This window comes from Gossypium arboreum, chromosome 1 (assembly GCF_025698485.1).
Source record: "Gossypium arboreum isolate Shixiya-1 chromosome 1, ASM2569848v2, whole genome shotgun sequence".
Lineage (NCBI taxonomy): Eukaryota > Viridiplantae > Streptophyta > Magnoliopsida > Malvales > Malvaceae > Gossypium > Gossypium arboreum.
Genome location: NC_069070.1, coordinates 24,668,866 through 24,687,431, shown reverse-complemented (window position 1 = coordinate 24,687,431; position 18,566 = coordinate 24,668,866).

The window sequence follows — 18,566 nt, the reverse complement described above, 5'->3', positions numbered from 1 at the left end:
CCATATAGAATGATAAAGATCTCGATGTTATCCCAGGAAATTTCTAGAAGGAAAAACATCACTCATAAATACTGAAATCAACGATAACAGAAGCAATACAACCTACATGTATATTCAATAGATCAATAACCAGTAGAAACAGAATACTAGCATCATACGAATTTTACCGTTGACCTTTCTATAAACACAATGGAATAGAATACCAGGGAAAGTAGAGCAATGTTGATCATAACCCAAACAGACAAACAATGCTTTCGTCTAACAATATTTTAGCTAGTGTTCTCATAAGACAAAAATCTCATCCGGAACTAAACTGCTACATATATCTCTGAGAATGAATGAACACATAGAATACCCAGAAGAGTTCATTATAATCTACTCAACTATAACCACTGTACTCAGTTATCTTTACCATTCAAATGTGATTCTACTAACTATTACTGTCATCACTAATCTTCTTTCGCAATGACTTTGCACAATCTGAATTACTTTCAAAGCAATCTAATATCTTTTCTAGTGCCGTCCTTACTTGCTGACTCATTCTCCTATTTGACTACCGTATTAATCTTTCAACCACAGAACTCTGTAATTCCACACCTGTGAGCTTGTTTAATCTAAATGTTACAGATTTCATTGTCATACCATACTAATGGGGGGTGAGGGTTGTAAAGCCTCAACTTTAACTCTCACATATACATGCACATACTATAACATTTATTAATAACATGATATTATGAACTTTTATTCATACCTTTATGAGTTTCAACTCATCATAATCATATTTTCACTCAACATTTGAGTACCACTTTCTGCACTATCAAAATTAGCTCGGTTGGAAAACACATCTGTCTAATTAAAACTATTCTCGTCAGAATCAAGAGATTTCACAGTATCACAGGTTAACTATGGCGTGTATAGTTAGACTCACATATGCTACATCATTCCTAAAATCAACTAAACGGTTGCTCTGATACCAATAAAATGTAAAATCCGTAACCCGTATTTGTCACTGAAATAGGGTTATGAGGCATTACCAATCAAATCACAACATACAACATACATTTCTCAAATATAAAGCCATTATCATATAAACATCAATTAAACATAATCACATTGTCCCTTATAAGGCTCTACGAGACCTTAAAACATGCTTGAAAGAGGTTTGGGACTAAACCGATAATATTTGAAAACTTTGGGAAACTTATAAAATTTTCATGTATACAGGGATCACACACCTGTGTAAACTGGCCGTGTGCCTCACACGGCCACCAAACACACCTGTGTCACAGGCCCTGTGAAAATAGGGCATACATAACGACGTGCACCACGCAGCCAGAGACACGTCTGTATGCCATGGCCATGGGAAAACTGAAGCGTATACTGATTTGGGTCACACGGCTGGCCACATGCCCATGTGCCAACCCATGTGTCACACACGGCCAGTAACACTCCCGTGAGTTTATGCAATGTAACTCACTGACTTGTTTAACTAAGTTTTAGGGGTCACACGTGTAACACCCCGTGCCCGAGACCGTTGCCGTAGTCGAACACAAGGTGCATACAGACTTAACTTAATTAATTTCACAGTCCATTTAAAATTTTCCAGGCAGGCTGGCAAGCTGCGTCACTGTCACCTTAAAAATCATATCTTGCATTCCACCACTCGAAAATCAGTTTTGTGATTTTTCCCTGAAACTAGACTCATATTTTCATCTACAATTTTTTTTCTAGAATTTTTGGTTGGGCCAATTAGTACAGTTTATTAGTTAAAGTCTCCCCTGTTTCAAGGCTCTACTACCCTGACCTTTGCGCATTACGACTTGGATATCTCCTAGTACAGGGCTTCAATACTGGTGCCGTTTGTTTCTATAGAAACTAGACTCAAAAATAAATCTATGCATGTATGGAATGACTTCTAATTATCTTTGGTTAATTTAAAATTAATTTCCAAAGTCGAAACAGGGGATCCAGAAACCGTTCTGGCCCTGCCGCACAAAAACTTAAATTTCTCTTAACATACTGTTCACATGATCATTTTCTTGCTTTCATATGAAAATAGATTCATCAAGGTTCATTCACATAATTTATTCACTATTTAATTCCATTCCTACTATTTTTAGTGATTTTTCAAATCTACATCACTGCTGCTGTCAGCATCTATTTTTAAGGCAATTTTACCTATTTCATGATCCTCCATGGATCAACTAGAGTTTGTCATATATACACCAAAAGTGATCGTGAATGACCATTCCCATGGCTAACCGTTACCAACATTTCCATGCTTCTTAATGAACATATACATTCAAGATGACTATAACATTATGCTCAAAACGTATATAAGCCATTTTCGCATGGCTATCCAAAGTTTTACATACCAAGTTCAAACAAAACATAATAGCCTATACATGCCGAAATGTTCTCTTAGACCATCTAAGAAGAAAATACCAAAAGTTGCTAGCGGTGTGATGACTTGACGACGGTCCCGAGCACACAAAATGGATCAAGAACCTAAATAAGCAACAATAAGCACCAAATGAGTACATAACTCAGTAAGTCATAAGCAATGCACTACCATCCATTAATAACATTATCATAAGAGGAAACAAAATGGAACGATGCTAATTACTTCATCCAAACCGAACTATACCATAGTTCCTTAGACCTTTCGGTTCAATCTCACACCAAGTTACACATTCACATTCCATATACTAATCAATAGGATATTTGAGGCGTTTTTATACATCATTTTGTTTTCGTTACAATCATACAACTAAATGGCCTTTCACTTATTCCACGATAATTCTCATGTACGTGACTTCAATTAAAATTGTCACATAGGTTCAAAACTTACCAAGCTCAACTCCAAATATAAACATAGCGTCTATTAGCCATGAACTCAAGGTACTTACCCGATCCGCTGTCCGTGATCAACTTAATAATGTCGCACACTCAGTGTCAATAGTGATTCAAAAACATATAGTGAGTTCGCACACTTAGTGCTACAAAATCAACTCGCACACCTAGTGCTATATAATCAAACTCGCAGACTTAGTGCTGTACAAATTTAAAACCCGCACACTTAGTGCAATCTCATGATCATAAATGTTTATACCCACACACTTAGTGCCGAAATCCACAACTCAATACATCTCACCTCTTTTCTTTTCATTCAATACTTTCATCACCACATACATACATGTAAATAAATTTATCATTCCATTCGGCATAATTACATAGACATCATGTCTATTTAAATCGATACAAAGCATACGCTTAGTGACTTACTTGTGTTGGGTAAATTAATTCCAAGTCGGCTACTCGATGACCTTCGATTTCCCCTTGTTGGACGCCTCTCCTTTAGGATCTTGAGCTTAAACAAATAAATTAACTCATTCAACCCCTTTGCTACATATATTGGTATTCACATTTTAATGATTTTATGACATACGGAACGGCATGGTAAAATTTTTATCTTGCTGTCTCGTGCTTTTAGCTATTTGGCTAATAGCCATATGCTATCGCCCTACTATCAATAATCCAATTACACATGCATACATATATATATGGCCGAATGTACAAAGCTTAGACTCATCATCACCTATGCTCTTAATTGATAGCCGAATATGCATACATATATATATATATGATATCAACTATATTATCATCTTTAATTCACCTAACACAAAATTTCATCTCATGAACACTTGACCGAATTTTTCCTAACCTAGCATGGCTTTACATATACTTGTAACATCCTATAAATCCACATTTCTACCTAAATTTTCTTTTACCTTTCCTCTACTTCCATTCACAACATCAAGAGCACCATACACATGCATCATTACAAAGCTCCACACTTAGCATGCAAATGACATCAACACAAACCTACCTTAGCCGAAACTTAACTCATCTTCATGCCTCATCACCACAACATCTAACATCAAACATCAAACAAGAAGACAACACCCATGGCCGAATATCATCTCCATCTCATAGCAAAGATTTAAACCATGGGCTAAGTAGAACTCAAACTAACAACTAAAACATGCATGAATCTCATGGACAACATCAAACATACCTTAGTCTAGCAAACTCCCATGGCTGATTTTCTCAAGCTCTCCCCCTCCTTCTTCTTAGAACATTCGGCCAAGCAAAGAAAATGTGAAAGGATGACACTTTTTTTTTCCTTTGTTTTCATCATATTTTCCTTTTTCTTCTTTTTTTTTCATTATTTTATTCTTTCTAACATAACCACTAACCCAACATGTTTGCAACATGTTTCCACCCATAGCATGGCCGGCCATCATGCTTAAATTTGGGTAAATTGACATGCAAACCCACCATTTTCACAACATGCACTTATAGGCCACCCTACATTTGCCTAGCACATTTCTAAATTTTCTCACATAAGTCCTATTTGATAAAATTCACTTACAATTAACAAAATCCAAACATGAAATTTTCACACATGCATATGTACATATAATGAGCATCAACTATGATGATTAATTATTTTTTATGACTCGGTTTAGTGGTCCCGAAACCACTTTCCGACTAGGGTCAATTTAGGGTGTCACAACTCTCCCCACTTAAGAAATTTTCGTCCCGAAAATCTTACCGTAAATAGGTTTGGGTATTGTTCTTTCATAGAGTTCTCGTGTTCCCAAGTAGCTTCTTCCATTCCGTGTTTGAGCCATAACACTTTCACTAATCGGAACCCTTTTTGTTTCGCAACTCTTTCACTTCACGAGCTAGAATACGGATCGGTTCTTTTTCATAACTCATATCGGCTTGAATTTCAATTTGGAGGGTTTATTACATGCGAAGGATCGGATCGGTAACGTCAAGCATCGAAACATGAAAACGTTGTGGATCCTTTCGAGTTCGGGGTAAAGCAACCTATATGCTACTGGGCCAACTCGTTCGGAGATCTCATACGGCCCAATGAATCTCGAACTCAATTTGCCCTTATGGCCGAATCTGAGTATCTTTTTCCAAGGCGATACCTTAAGAAACACTTTGTCTTCCACCTGATACTCAATATCTCTTCGTTTTAAATCGCGTCGACTTACGGCGATCCGGGCGACTTTCAAACTTTCACGAATTACTCGAACTTTCGCTCGGCATCCTTAATCAAATCAACCCCAAAGATTTTGCTTTCGCTAAGTTCAGTCCAAAATAATGGGGTACGACATTTACGACCGTATAAAGCCTCGTAAGGTGCCATCTTAATGCTTGATTGAAAACTATTGTTGTAAGCGAATTCAATCAAAGGCAAATATCTTTCCCATGAACCACAAAACTCTAAGACGCAACATCTCAACATATCCTCGAGTATCTGAATTATTCGTTCAGATTGGCCGTCAGTCTGGGGATGAAATACGGTGCTAAAATGCATCTTAGTACCCAACGCTTCTTGTAACTTCCTCCAAAATCGCGATGTAAATCTTGGGTCTCTATCCGACACGATAGAAATAGGTACCCCATGCAATCGAACAATTTGGGAGATGTATAATTCTGCCAATTTATCGAGCGAAAAATCCGTACGGACAGGGATAAAATGAGCGACTTGGTCAATCTATCAACAATAACCTGCACCGAAGTCTTTCTTACTCGAGTCAAAGGTAACCCAGATACAAAGTCCATTGTCACTCGATCCCATTTCCATTCGGGTATCATGATTGGCTGAAGTAATCTCGATGGCACTTGATGTTCCGCTTTTACTTGTTGACATATCAAACACCTTGAAACAAATTCAGAAATGTCTCGTTTCATACCCGACCACCAAAATTGACGTTTCAAATCGTTGTACATTTTAGTACTACCCGGGTGGATAGACAGTCGGCCACTATGAGCCTCGTTCAAAATCATCGAAGTAAGTTCCGAATTTCTTGGAACACATAATCGACCCTTGAATGTCAAACAATCATTGTTGTCAATCCGAAATTCTGATTCTTCATTCGAGGCACATTCAGCTCGTTTAGCGACCAATTCAGCGTCGACTTTCTGGGATTCAAGTATTTGATGAATCCATAATGGTTTGGCCTTTAATTCAACTACTAGCACCTCATCGGGTAAACAGATAGGTGAGCATCCATCGCTCTCAAAGCAAAAAAGTGCTTTACGACTCAAAGCATCGGCCACCACGTTAGCCCTCCCGGTGATAATCAATGACAAGTTCATAGTCTTTCAACAACTCAAGCCAATGTCTTTGTCGCAGATTTAGATCTCTTTGAGTCATTAAATATTTAAGACTCTTGTGGTCCGAATAAATGTGACACCTCTCTCCAAACAAGTAATGTCGCCATATTTTCAAGGCGAACACTATGGCTGCTAATTCAAGGTCATGGGTCGGGTAGTTTTCTCATGTGGCTTTAATTGTCTCGACGCGTAGGCCACCACTCGACCTTCTTGCATCAATACGCAACCCAACCCAAGTAGGGAGGCGTCACTATAAATGACAAATTCCTTGCCTAATTCGGGCTGCACTAGAATTGGAGCTTCAGTCAAATAGGTTTTCAGTTGATCAAAACTTTTCTGACATTTTTCCGTCCATTTGAACTTAACATCTTTTTGAAGTAGCTTCGTCATTAGTGTGGCTATCGTCGAGAAACCTTTCACGAACCGTCGGTAGTAGCCGGCAAGTCCCAAAAAGCTCCAAACCTCAGTAATATTTCTCGGAGGCTTCTAGTTAAGTATGGCTGAAATTTTGCTCGGGTCCACTCAAATACCCGATGCGGATACCACATGACCCAAGAAGCTAACCTCTCTTAACCAGAACTCACACTTACTGAACTTAGCATATAACTGCTTATCCCATAAAATTTGCAACACTAACCTCAGGTGCTCAGCGTGTTCGGTCTCATCTCTTGAATAGACCAAGATGTCATCAATAAACACAACTACGAACCGGTCCAAATACTGTCTAAAGATCCGATTCATTAAATCCATAAATACCGCAGGGGCATTAGTGAGCCCAAACGGCATCACTAAGAACTTGTAGTAGCCGTATCTCGTTCTGAAAGCAGTTTTGGGTATATTCGAATCTCGAATCCGCAACTGATAATAACCCGATCTCAAATCTATCTTTGAAAACACTGAGGCTCCCTTTAGTTGATCAAACAAATCATCAATACGCGGTAACGGATATTTATTCTTTATTGTCACTTTATTCAGTTGACGATAGTCGATGCACAATCTCATGGTTCCGTCCTTCTTTTTCACAAACAATACTGGTGCACCCCAAGGTGAAAAACTGGGTCGAGCGAAACCTCTATCCGTCAATTCTTGCAACTGAGCTTTCAACTCTTTTAGCTCGGTTGGTGCCATACGATACGGAGCTATCGAAATTGGCGTAGTCCTAGGTACAAGCTCAATACCAAACTCTACCTCTCGACTAGGTGGTAAACCCGGTAATTCTTCGGGAAAAACGCTCGGGTATTCACTAACCACCGGCACAGATTCGGGTTTCTTTTCTAACTCTTTATCACCAAGTACATACGCAAGGTACACTTCGCACCCCTTTCTTACATATTTCTGAGCCAACATTGATGATATTACAGCTGGCAACCCCTTTAAGTCCGTAGACTCAACTCGGATTATCTCGTTATTTGCGCACCTCAAATCAATGGTTTTTCTTTTGCAACTCACCACTGCGTCATATACGGTCAACCAGTCCATACCAAGAATAACATCAAATTCATCAAATGTTAAAAGCATCAAATCGGCCGGAAAACAGGATTCTCGGATCATTAGAGGCCATCTCTTACATACTTTGTCAACAAGCTTATATTGACCCAAGGGATTTGACACTCGAATTATTTAACTCAAGAGACTCAATAGGCGTAGTCTTCATGGATGCTAAAGTCTCACATACATAAGAATGAGTAGAGTCGTGGTCGATTAATGCAATTACATTAGTGTCAAAAGAGTGAAAGTACCAGTGATAACATCGGGAGGATGCTTCCTCTCGTGCACGGATGGCATATGCCCTAGCAGAGTACGGTCTCAGATCGAACAACCGTGATCGAGGCCTCTCTCGACTACCACCCCTACCTCCTGAAATTCTCGGTGGTCTACCTCTAGTCTGTCATTCCACTAGGTCTTGCACCTTGCATCCTATTCTTCTCATCAAACTCCGTGCAATCTCTAATGAAGTGGTCCTTCGATCCGCATCCGTAATGAGAGCCTCGTTAGTAGTCTTACCCCAACATTCACCTATGTGTCGCCTTCCACATTGGGGGCATTCAGTTTCTCTTGGCGATTATTGCCCACACTAGTTACCAAGTAGCTCGGAGTCCGTCGATGGTCGTGCTTTGATGGAAATTCCGCAGATCGTCCTCGACTTGCTAGTGTTCTCCCGAACTTTTTACACCGAGAACGGAGCTTTACCCGTCGATCTTTTACGATAGTCTCTAGCTTCAAATTCAGCCTTCTTCTTCTCCTTTCCAAGTTCTTCCGCCTTGCGTGCTCGTTCGACTAGTGTTACGAACTCCTTTATCTCCAAAATACCCACCAGAGCTTTAAATCTTCATTCAATCCTTCTTCAAATCTTTTGCACATAGCAACCTCATCGGCCACACACTCCGGGCATACCGACCGAGTCTTACGAACTCATGTTCATATTCGACATCTTGTCATACGGCCTTGTTTGAGTTCCAAGAATTCTTTACGCTTTTGATCGATGAACCGTTGACTAATATATTTCTTTCAAATTCGTTTGAAAGAAATCCCATGTAACTCGTTCGTTTGGGACTATGGAAATCAAGGTCCTCCACCAATAGTAAGTGAGTCTCGCAACAAGGATATAGCACACTTTAGACATTCATCGGTGTGCATGATAGTTCATCAAACACCGAATGGTGTTATCAAGCCGAACTCGGCCTTTTTCGGCATCATCAAGAATTATGGCCTTGAACTCCTCGGCCCCGCTTCCTAATCAAGTCCACCGGTGGTTTACTCACCTCACTGTGGTCGATGAATCGATGGCATTACTGTGCTCTTGGGGTGGATTATTCAAATTCGGGAATTGTTGGACAGCCGGATTGGTTCGGGCATATTGTGCGACCCACTCATTCATCATGGTAAAGAAGGCTTGTTTAGCCCCCTCACCTTGATTATTTGCAGATGACTGAGGTTCAACAGGCGGCATCCCTTGTGCAGGAGCAGCCGCTACACTTTCAACATCATCCGCCAAGGTTCTCTCTACACCGGGATCCATTTACTAATCAAAACAATAATTTTAACCGTCAAAAGTCATCACACATTTAAACATTAACATTAAGGCATGTATAGCTAGACTCATACGTGCTATGGTAGTCCTAGAACCGACTAAACCATAGCTCTGATACCAATTAAATTGTACCACCCCGTGCCCGAGACCGTTGCCGGAGTCGAACACAAGGTGCATACAGACTTAATTAATTTCACAGTCCATTTAAAATTTTCCAGGCAGGCTGGCAAGCTGCGTCACTGTCACCTTAAAAATCATATCTTGCGTTCCACCACTCAAAAATCAGTTTCGTGATTTTTCCCTGAAACTAGACTCATATTTTCATCTACAATTTTTTTTCTAGAATTTTTGGTCGGGCCAATTAGTACAGTTTATTAGTTAAAATCTCCCCTGTTTAAAGGCTCGACTACCCTGACCTTCGCGCATTACGACTTGGATATCTCCTTGTACAGGGCTTCAATACTGGTGCCGTTTGTTTCTATAGAAACTAGACTCAAAAAGGAATCTATGAATATATGGCATGACATCTAATTATCTCTGGTTAATTTACAATGAATTTCCAAAGTCGGAACAGGGGATCCAGAAACCGTTCTGGCCCTGTCTCACAAAAACTTAAATTTCTCTTAACATACTGTTCACATGATCATTTTCTTGCTTTCCTATACAAATAGATTCATCAAGGTTCATTCACATAATTTATTCACTATTTAATTCCATTCCTACTATTTTTAGTGATTTTTCAAATCTACATCACTGCTGCTGTCAGCATCTATTTTTAAGGCAACTTTACCTATTTCATGATCCTCCATGGATCAACTAGAGTTTGTCATACATACACCAAAAGTGATCATGAATGACCATTCCCATGGCTAACCGTTACCAACATTTCCATGCTTCTTAATGAACATATACATTCAAGATGACTATAACATTATGCTCAAAACGTATATAAGCCATTTTCGCATGGCTATCCAAAGTTTTACATACCAAGTTCAAACAAAACATAATAGCCTATACATGCCGAAATGTTCTTTTAGACCATCTAAGAAGAAAATACCAAAAGTTGCTAGCCGGTGTGATGACTTCGACGACAGTCCCGAGCACACAAAATGGATCAAGAACCTAAATAAGCAACAATAAGCACCAAATGAGTACATAACTCAGTAAGTCATAAGCAATGCACTACCATCCATTAATATCATTATCATAAGAGGAAACAAAATGGAACGATGCTAATTACTTCATCCAAACCGAACTATACCATAGTTCCTTAGACCTTTAGGTTCAATCTCACACCAAGTTACACATTCACATTCCATATACTAATCAATAGGATATTTGAGGCGTTTTTATACATCATTTTGTTTTCGTTACAATCATACAACTAAATAGCCTTTCACTTATTCCACGATAATTCTCATGTACGTGACTTCAATTAAAATTGTCGCATAGGTTCAAAACTTACCAAGCTCAACTCCAAATATAAACATAGCCCCTATTAGCCATGAACTCAAGGTACTTACCCGATCCGCTGTCCGTGATCAACTTAATAATGTCGCACACTCAGTGTCAATAGTGATTCAAAAACATATAGTGAGTCCGCACACCTAGTGCTATAAAATCAACTCGCACACCTAGTGCTATATAATCAAACTCTCACACTTAGTGCTGTACAAATTTAAAACCCGCACACTTAGTGCAATCTCATGATCATAAATGTTTATACCCGCACACTTAGTGCCGAAATCCACAACTCAATACATCTCACCTCTTTTCTTTTCATTCAATACTTTCATCACCACATACATACATGTATATAAATTTATCATTCCATTCGGCATAATTACATAGACATCATGTCTATTTAAATCGATACAAAGCATACGCTTAGTGACTTACTTGTGTTGGGTAAATTAATTCCAAGTCGGCTACTCGATGACCTTCGATTTCCCCTTGTTGGACGCCTCTCCTTTAGGATCTTGAGCTTAAACAAATAAATTAACTCATTCAACTCCTTTGCTACATATATTGGTATTCACATTTTAATGATTTTATGACATACGGAACGGCATGGTAAAATTTTTATCTTGCTGCCTCGTGCTTTTAGCTATTCGACTAATAGCCATATGCTATCGCCCTACTATCAATAATCCAATTACACATGCATACATATATATATGGCCGAATGTACAAAGCTTAGACTCATCATCACCTATGCTCTTAATTGATAGCCAAATATGCATATATATATATATATATATATATATATATATATATATGATATCAACTATACTATCATCTTTAATTCACCTAACACAAAATTTCATCTCATGAACACTTGACCGAATTTTTCCTAACCTAGCATGGCTTTACATATACTTGTAACATCCTATAAATCCACATTTCTACCTAAATTTTCTTTTACCTTTCCTCTACTTCCATTCACAACATCAAGAGCACCATACACATGCATCATTACAAAGCTCCACACTTAGCATGCAAATGACATCAACACAAACCTACCTTAGTCGAAACTTAACTCATCTTCATGCCTCATCACCACAACATCAAACATCAAACATCAAACAAGAAGACAACACCCATGGCGAATATCATCTCCATCTCATAGCAAAGATTTAAACCATGGGCTAAGTAGAACTCAAACTAACAACTAAAACATGCATGAATCTCATGGACAACATCAAACATACCTTAGTCTAGCAAACTCCCATGGCTGATTTTCTCAAGCTCTCCCCTTCTTCTTAGAACATTCGCCAAGCAAAGAAAATGTGAAAGGATGGGCACTTTTTTTCCTTTGTTTTCATCATATTTTCCTTTTCTTCTTTTTTTTCATTATTTTATTCTTTCTAACATAACCACTAACCCAACATGTTTGCAACATGTTTCCACCCATAGCATGGCCGGCCATCATGCTTAAATTTGGGTAAATTGACATGCAAACCCACCATTTTCACAACATGCACTTATAGGCCACACTACATTTGCCTAGCACATTTCTAAATTTTCTCACATAAGTCCTATTTGATAAAATTCACTTACAATTAACAAAATCCAAACATGAAATTTTCACACATGCATATGTACATATAATGAGCATCAACTATGACAGTTAATTATTTTTTTATGACTCGGTTTAGTGGTCCCGAAACCACTTTCTGACTAGGGTCAATTTAGGGCTGTCACAACACGGTCCAGACACACGCCCGTGTGCTCAACTGTGTGGCATGAAAATAGGTTTGATTTAAGCCATTATTCCCTCTTATCATTCATGTAACTAAAAGCATTCATTTGGAATCCTTTTCACATATAATAGGCAACCAAAGATGACCATTTCATGCTATTTTAATTCCATCCATATCACTACTGAAATCCACAACCAAAATCATGCCAAAACAATATGCCATAACCTTAACTTCTATATGCATTTTCTCACCATCTTATTAACTATATCAAGTCTCAAAAACATATCAATTCATCATCTTAAAACCAAGCCACAATATGCCATTTCTCAACCATGACACAACATTGATAATTAGCCAATTTAATTATGTAATAGCCCGATTTATACCCTATTCGGAACGGTGGTTTCGGGACCATGAATCCGAGGCAAAAAATATTTTAAAAATATTTTCTATGTTTATTATGTGTGAATTTGTATCTGTTAAATTTTTGTTTTTTAATTTTATCGTTTGAGTGTCGATTTAATAAAAAAAGACTTAATCGCGTAAAATAAAAATTTGATGGTTTAATATGTAAGGGTTGAATTGTGAATGTCTTAGTAAATTGATGTGTTTAAGATGAAATTGGCCCATGATAAAATTTAATGGACGGTAGTGACCTTATAATATAATGGTTTTATATTTTATTATAAAGGTTAAACTTGTAAAATGCTAAGTTATATATGTTATAGTAAAACATAAATTATAAGGCCATGTTAATGTGTTCATACTTTTACTGAAATAAAAAAAGAAAGAAATAAAATAAAGCTTAGGGCATTCAACATTGTTGAAGCTTGATTAAGGTATGTAACTAGCTCGGATTTTGATAATTTTTACATTTTTAAGATCGTTGCAGTGTAATGTACAAAACCCATGCTTGAATTTCTAATTTTGATGAATATTTTGAGTTATGCCATTGATTAATAATTGAGCTTTGTGATGTTAGTCGATAAAATATGAAAGATATGTTTTGGATTAACCTGTTTTGTATTGGAATTTTTGATGATTTTGAGTAATTAAGACTAAATTGAAAAAATAATAAATTAAGGGGCTAAAATGTGAAATAAATGAAATTTATAGACTTATATGAACACAAGGAACATTCAGCCTAAGCATAGTGTGTGTAAATTTAGCATGTTTTGTGTTTAGTGCAATTTGGACTAAATTATAAAAAGTATAAAATGTCAGGGGTAAAATGGTAATTTTCCCATTTGTATGTTTTTGGACTAAATTGAGTGAAAATATGTTTGAATGAGTTTAATTTGAATATATTTAGATCAAAAACCAAAGAAATCAGATTTGGATCGGGGGAAAACCAAAGTTGTCAATTAGTCGTCCCGTTTCGATTATTGTTGTCCGAGGTCAGTTTATAAGCAAATAGATGTTTTTTATTTGATTAAATATGAACTATACATGCTGAAATGAATAATGTGATATTATATATGTGGAAGCCGAATATGTATAAGCTTGAAATCTATGTATATGAGTTTGATTCAATCGAGTTACGACGTCTGAAAGCCTCGAACCTTAGGAATAGCTAGGATGCATATGTCATGACATAGGATTTCCGATATGTGTTCTCGTGTCAGACTACATTTGGGACATTGGCATCGATATGTGATTACATGTAAGATGATGTCTGGGACATTAGCATCGTATTTTGATTCCTGTAAGACCTTGTCTGGGACAGTGGCATCGATCTATGATAGCATGTAAGACCACGTCTGAGATTTTGGCATGGTACGATATATGTGATTATCCAAGTATCCTATATTCAATTCTGAATGATTCAATGGGCAATTGTAAGTTGTGATTGAATGTGTAAAATGAGCTAAAGTGATCAGGTATGTGATAGCTTACTATCTATTTGATAGGTAAGTAGGTTACTTGATATGTGCTGCAAATCATATATGATTTAAATGAAAAATATATATGTTTATGGAAAGTACATTCAGCCAAAGGTTTTATATAATGATATCATATTTGTGATCTATGTGCAAACATATATAAATGATCGTATTCGGCCTTATGAATATAAATGTGAATACCTATGAAATGATTCATGAATATATGTATATGAGTTTTTGTATATTCGGTTAAATAATGATATTATAGTTTTGAGATTGAATGATATATTTTGATATTGGATATATGTATATTCAGCTAATTGAAAGTATATGTTATATATGAAATTGTAAGGTTGAAATTTTAGTATGAATTGGTTTGGTTAAATTGGATTGATATTGTTATTGAGTTATTTATTTGCTTATGACTTACTAAGCTATGATAGCTTACTATTTATGTATGTTTACCTCTGCTGTTTTATAGATTTTGGAATCAAGTTACGAGCTCAGGGATCGTCAGCAAAGTCTATCACAGTATCAACTGTTTTTGATACATTATAAGTTAAATTTCGAATATATGGCATGTATAGGCTAGATAATGTTTGGAAATGTTGGATTTTGGTTTATATATATATATATATATATATATAAGCCATGCGAAAATGGCTTGTTTATTTATGTTAGGTTCAGTTTTAAGTTTGAATATATATGGATATGTTTGGTTGTGGTTTGATGTTTTGGCCATTATATATGTTTATATGTGAAGTCAATGTTAATGAAATTATGCGAAAGTATATGTGTTTGGTATCATTGGTATGATGTGAAATTGTGGCTGGATATTTTGTTGAGTGATATGCTTAATATATAAGTGGAATATATATAGTAAATAGCTATGATTTGAAGTATTGATATTCGGTTACGTGATGAAGTAGGTATGCATAATATTTTTATGTCTTTGATCATAGATTGTAAATATTACTTTAGGTGTAATGAAAAGCTTGTGAAATGACCATGTTTTGATTCGACAAAGAGGTGAATTAACTTTCGGTGGATGTTAGATTTGGGGTGACATGTATTTAATATTAAAGTTAGACTGTTTTGGCTATATGGATATATATATATATATACTTAGCCAAATATGTGATTATTGAATTAGTTTTGGATATGACTTTTGTTAGTTTGCTTGATAAGTGATAACAGCATGTTAAAATTCAGTTTTGGTATGCTAAAAATGTTGGACGAATTGTTATTATGTATTGTACCTATATATATAATTGATATGTTGGTGTGAAAGGTAAAATAATATGTTTGATTGTTCGATTTAGTTCTTGGAAACGTTTCATACGTGTAAAGTGATCGAGCATAATGGAAGTTGACATCAAATAAGGCATATGTATTTAGCATGTTATATATATTCGGCTAAAGTTTTAGTAAATGACCATATGAATAGTAACTTAGGTTTTTAATAAACAAGATGATTTGATGCAAGTTTAATATGTGGCTTTGTTATTGTGTTTTACTTATCAAGTAAATCTTATATGACATTTTGTGTGTCTTAACGGAAAATCAAATAAGTAAGTTGGTTTAGATAAAATTTATAATAAGGTTTCATGCATATTTGGTCTTAAGTAATGAGTAATAAGATGTTTTAATCCATATGCTTATATCCAGCCATTTGATAGCGATTATGGTTGAATGTTATTTAGTTTATGTGTAACCTGTAAAATTTGGTTTGATTTAGTATATGTTCAAATGTGATGTATTAAGATGATTAATCTATATGTGTATCCATGAATGTTTGAAAGTTGTGTTTTGTTTGGTAATACCTTGTAACCCCTTTCCTGCGACGAATACGTGTTAGGGATGTTACAAATTAACCATCTAGAAAACACATGAATCCATACTAAACTTGCCAACACATAAGACATTATATACATCACATATCACTTACCAAATTCATAAATCTAGCCAACTCAAATGGCCAAATACACACCAACAATGTAACGCCCCAATTTTCGGACTTTCTGTGTTTCTGTGATTTTTAAAATTTGTGTGTGTTCTGGTTGGTTAAAATATATATTTTAGTAGGTTAGTGGGCCTTTGGAAGGCCCAAACTTAAGTTAAATCCGTGGTAGTCTTCGGAATTTTAATTTTATGAACAGGTGATGCAATTGGCGTTTGGGCTTTTATGAGTAAAGGGGTAAAAGATGACACAAAAAGGAGTGTCGTGAAGTGGTAAGGTGGCGCCACTTAGAGGACAAGGAAGTGACGCCATAGAGGAAGCAAGGGGTCCAAGGTTCAAGTCTTGGCTCTTGCAATATATTTTGGTTTTTCTTTTCAATAAATCTGGAAGCAAGTAGGTGCACTTTAAAGTTTAATGTGTTGGATTTATGACACAAATGAGTTGATGGCCTAGTGGTGGTGGCGTGAGATGGCATGTGAGAGGACTATGGTTCGAATCCCTTAGTACGCAAAGGTTGATTATTTTACTATGTTGGGACGGCAAGAGTTGGTGTTGGTTTTAAACTCTGGTGATGGAGGGATCCCACATCGGGAAGCTAACATAAGAGTAGATGGAGAGCTGGCTTTAAATAGAGCAAACCATGAGGAGAGTAGGCATACCCTTCTTGGCTGATCCCTTTCTCTTTGTGACGTGTTCGTTTGGGTTGGGCGTTAGCTAAGAGTGTTTGGAGCGCAGATTAACTGCAGTGTCCTAACAGCTGTGTATTTCTTATTACTCTAGCAGCAGGACGGCTATTTCAGGCCGCGATGGGCTGAAATGGGCCATGTGGTCCCAGTGGGTCCGTAGGCCCAAGTGGATAAATTGTAGAATTACTAAAATACCCCTGTAGGGTAGGACTACCGATTTACCCCTGGAGGGTAAAATGACTATTTTTCCCCTCGTGCGTAAATGACTAACTTGTGTGATGATTAGGTTAGTTGACGTGGATTTATGTTTGTTATTGTTAATTCGTAAGTCTAATGTGTTAGTGATCGATTTAGGATTATCGCGTGGGAGATATCGTTATCAATTGTCATCAACCAGGTGTGTAAACGACACGCTCCCTTAGACTGAATCGGTAAAAGCCGAAATACCGAAACTTGGTATTTTGTGAACTTGCAAACGTGTGAGCGCTCGTGAGACAGTTGTTAATGAATATGGTGCATTTGGATGATTAGAGTGCAGAGTGTGCATTTTCATGCACAACAGTATTTTTGGGCTTAATGGTCCGAAAACGGGCCAATGGGACAATGGGCCTACTTTGGTAAAAAGACGAGGTAAGTACTTCTGATTACTTGGTAAACGTTAGAATGAGGATGAAACCTTAGCAATAGGTAATAATTACTGAAATACCCTTATGCATGTAAAATTACGATTTTACCCCTAGGGTTATTTTTTTCTGAAAAGCATGATGTTCTGTTTCTATATATGTATGCCATGACATATTATTTCTGTTGAATAGGACATGGGTTTATATTGATGGAGGAAGCGTTCTGGCAGCCTCGCTACAATCTGGTGGCCTCACCACATATATCTGTTCTGGTGACTTCGTCACAATATCTGGCAGCCTCGCTGCAATCTGGTGGCTTCGCCACAAATATATATCTGTTCTAGTGGCCTACCCACAATAGCTGCATCTGGTGACTTCGTCACAATATTTGGCAGCCTCGCTGCAATTTCTATGGTGTGTAGCTGTTGGGTGGGTCGAGTAGCCTCCCCACATGGTGTAAGGCTGGTACGGGGGTGTTATGGATGAATCTGGAATGGGATTTCTGCATTCATGATATATTTGTTCTGTATCTGCTATGGGCCTATGGGTTTCATTCTGATATCTGTACTGGGCCAAGGCCCAGATAAGTCTGACTCTGAGGTTTGATCTGTTTTAGGCTATGGTTGGGTTATGTTACACAGTGAGTTTACCGAACTCACCCTTTATTTTCATCTCTGCAAGAAATCCCCAACCATAGTGGGCATGGAGCTGTGAGGGATTCGGAGTGGCCACATCATCTACAAAGTTGGTTTTTCTAAGTTTGTAATATCCTGAATTAGGGCCTAATCGGAATAGTGGTTTCGTGACCATAAATCCGAGATAGAAATAATTATTTCATAATTATTTTGAGGTTTATGATATGATTGCATGATTGTGTGAAGATTTCGTGATGAAATTCAATGCCTAAAGTGCTTAAATTGAAAGTAGGGACTAAATCGAATAAGTTGCAAAACTTGCATTCTAGAAGTTTTTAGTATGA